Raw genomic sequence first — 3,745 nt, 5'->3', positions numbered from 1 at the left:
GAAATGAGGCATATCCAGTGCATAGCAACTCAAATGTTTCCTGCCATCTATTGGTTCAATTCAAATAATTTTATGGTTATACAAGCTACTTATTGAAGGGCTCATTTTCCCCAAATCTTTCATAACTCAATACGAAAAGTAGAACATTTGAAAGTGAGAAAAACAAGAAAAAGTAATCGGAGATATTAGCCAAGTTATTTATCAAGACTCTTTGTCTTACTGGCCCCAGTAAGTGGCAGAGAGGAGAGAGGCTATGTCTACACTCAGTGGTCTGACCTATGAACATCAGAATGATTAGTAGCTTAACATTCCCTAGAAAAAGAGAGTCTGAGATGACCACTAGTCTGGCACCAGGCAGGCCTAGACTGGCTCCGAGGACAGGAAGTGTGCTAGAGACTAGAAGAAGCCTACTTGAGACTCTGGACCCTGGGTGGGAGTGAGCTCATGACAGAAGACAAGGGCCACTGGGACTAGGCAAGGAAGCAGCCCAAGAAAACTTCCAGACATAGTGCCCATACAGGAAGCTACCCTGAGATGACCACTACTCCAGTGATGTGCAGGCCTGGGGGTGGGAACGGGGACAGAGTATGTTTAAGATCACCCCTGTGTAAGATGACCACTGACCAGTGATATGATGCTTGCATGGGATATAGCACTCCTGAAACCACTCCTGAGAAGAATTCCTAAAGCCAGAGAACCCCAAGCACCCTTAAAGGGAGCAAGTAAGTGGTGGAGAAATTGAAGAGAAACAGAAGAATGAAGAGAGGCAGAACTGGAGACCCAAGGATAGTGAGAAACAGCTTAATGTGAGTAGCTGGTGATACCCTTGGGACCACTGTGGGGTCCTGGCCTGTGATGCCACCAGGACATCACATCTGGGTCCATGACCCAGTAGCAGCATGGGTCTTTTACCATCAAAGTCCATCCTTAATCTGGGCTGCCATGTGGGGACATGGGAATGTCTGAAGGCTGTGTACAACTGGCTCCACCCCTTACCTGGGCATCCTGGCTCTGGAGGCATGAGAGCAGGAGAGATGACCCTGCCTGTAGCCAGCTGCAGGACTCTGGATCACATGGTGGGCCTTGCTTGCCAGAGTTGCAGGTGAGCCTCCCAGGATATGAATGTTGGAGAGCTTTCCCTACCATGTGCCTCCCCTGTGGCAGTGTGGTCAAGGGAGACATATTCTCTTCCCTTCTGGCCCCTCACCACCCTCTCATCCTTTGCCAACTACAGCAGGCAGGAGAGCTGGCCCTGAGGTCATCAGAGTGGGAGAACTGGCCGTGCCCCTCACCAGCTATAACAATTGTGAGAGAGAGCACTACACTTCACCTAGGCAGTATGGCAGAGATGGTCCTGGTTGCAGGGGCAGCAGGGAAGATTGTTGGTAAGCTAGCCCAAGGGCATAAGAGTAGGGAAGCCAGCAGGCTCACCAGCTCAGATATCTCTCAGGCCAACATCCAGGGCTTTGAATTTACCCACCCTAACATCTTCCTAATCAAGCTGGAGTGCAGGAAGGGGCTGGCCCTATTAATCCAAAACTGCAGGGAAACAATAGAATATCCTAGAAGAGTCCCAGTGAGGTTTCAGTATTGATTGAGTAGTACAAGCCTTGTACCACAGCAACACATCATTTCAATGAAGATCTGCAAGCAAAGGCATGTGGACACAAAGGGATCCTGGGGGACACATTGTGACACATGACACTTGCTATGATGTGATTTTTTTTTTCTTTGTTGCAAGGATGGAGGGCAGCTACAAGGGAAGCAGGGATGAGTGGAATTGGGGGATCTGGTGTGAAATTCACATAGAACCAATACAAAGTTAAAAATATGTAGAAAACAAACAAAAAGAGTCTTTGTCTTATCTATATTAAACTCAGGAAGTTCAACCATCAGGCAGTTATTGATCGCTTAGGAAAATCCCAGGATCCTTTGAGGTATTCACTAGTAGGGTCTTGAACTCTTCTTGCTAGTTTCTGATTTGCTGTTTCTGATCTTTTTTTTTTTTTTTTCACAGAATAGAGAGTGGCATAGATTTAAACAAGATCAAAACTAGATGGTCTATTTGGCTTCCTCGGTCTAATCAATCCTCATCAGAGTTTGCAGAGTGGGGGTGGAGCATGGTCAGAGATTTCAAGGCTGCTTACTGCCAGCGCAAAATGTGTGTGTCTCAGCAAACTTCCAGCAGAGTGACTGACGTTTCCTATGGTTTTGCTTCCATCTCTGTGAGATCATATATTTTAAATTCCCAACTCTATACTATACTATGTCCTTCAGAATATATTTTACATGTGTTACTACGTTTTAATGACTTGATCTATTTGTAACTATGTATTATTTCATTTCATGGGTATGTGATAGTTTTCTTTACATTTTCTTTTCTAACATAGTGTTTTTATTGATTATTTGGATATTTCGCACAATGCATCCTAAACATGTTCACTTCCCAGACCTCCCAGTTCCCCCCTCCACCCCGCCCGTGACCTTCCTCAAAACAAATGAAGAAAAAATACACCAAGTCCAATTTATGTTGACCATATACTCACTGGAGCGAGGAGACTGAGCTAGGTTTAATACAGGCTGCAAGTTAGCAGTTCAGGAAACTAGGCCTAAGTTTCTGTTTCACAGAAATGAGAACCAGGATCCAGGAAAGGCCTCAAAGTCAGCCAACCACAGCCAGAGGGTAGCCAGGGGACACCTTGTCATTTGGCCTAAGGCAAAAGATGCTGTGAGTCAATAACCACCCTGGAAAGTTTCCAAGACCCCCACCCCCGAGATTTGACCAATCACTGAAGCACTCATATCCCTAGGGATAGAGCTAACCAATCAATACCCCTACCGGAAATTCGCCTAGCCCCGCATAAAAACTGGGCCTGTGAGCTCACTTACTGTCTCCATTTCACCTAATGGGACCCTTGCATGCAAGAAATGCTGCTGAATAAACACTCTTTGCTTTTGCATACTATTTGAGTCTGGGGGTCTTCCTTCAGTGATTATTGGACCCTAACAGGAGGGTGGTCAAATTCCCAGTGGGCAGCCAGCCCCTTAAAGAAAACTGAGACAGATCTTCTCTCCTCTCTAATTCCCTGCTCTCACCCCAGCCAGAATCCAGAAGCCATCAACCGTGAAGAGCTGCACTTAAGCATCACTTTCACAATTTTAAAAGATAGTGCTCAATGGCTTCCTGTCTAGACTGTTTCTTTTTTTAAAGGGTGGAGGTGGGGGAGAGAGGTCATCCCAGAAGCTTACATTTATGTCTCTTATTCTCAACTGTTAGCTCATTTTTTTTTTTTTTGAGACAAGGTCTCATGTAGTCCATGTTGGTTTCGAACTTGATATGCAGCCAAAGATTGCTGAGTACTGTGCATACAGGAGTATGCCTCCATGCCTGTGCTGTGCGACACAAAGGACTGAACACAGAGTTTCATGCACACTTTATCCCAGAAGAGCTGGAACCCCAGTCCTATTCTATGCAGTGGTTCCCTTTACTTTTCTTGTACTTTTATATTGCTAGATATTAAGTTTTCATTTTTTTTGTGATCTTGATCCAAAATGTAATGATTAACTCAGTGTCCAAGGCTTTCACTATATTTTCAATTCTGTCTTCAGTGGTATGCTGGAAATAAAGTAATTTTTTTACATTATAGAATAAGGCCACTGAATAATTCAGATAAAAATTTCATCTGAAGGTAACCTAATAATTTACATGGTAAAATTAATAATAGTAATGATAAAAATTACATCT

The 3,745-nt window shown here is 44.2% G+C and overlaps 1 pseudogene; it reads left to right on the top strand.

Annotated features, from left to right (window-relative positions):
* Positions 1–210: 210 nt before the first annotated feature.
* On the top strand, positions 211–310 carry LOC127674247 (uncharacterized; annotated as a pseudogene).
* Positions 311–3,745: the final 3,435 nt, after the last annotated feature.

This window comes from Apodemus sylvaticus, chromosome 23 (genome assembly GCF_947179515.1).
Source record: "Apodemus sylvaticus chromosome 23, mApoSyl1.1, whole genome shotgun sequence".
NCBI lineage: Eukaryota > Metazoa > Chordata > Mammalia > Rodentia > Muridae > Apodemus > Apodemus sylvaticus.
The sequence above is the reverse complement of the archived record's forward strand: the minus strand, read 5'-3'. Positions and strand labels throughout refer to the sequence as shown.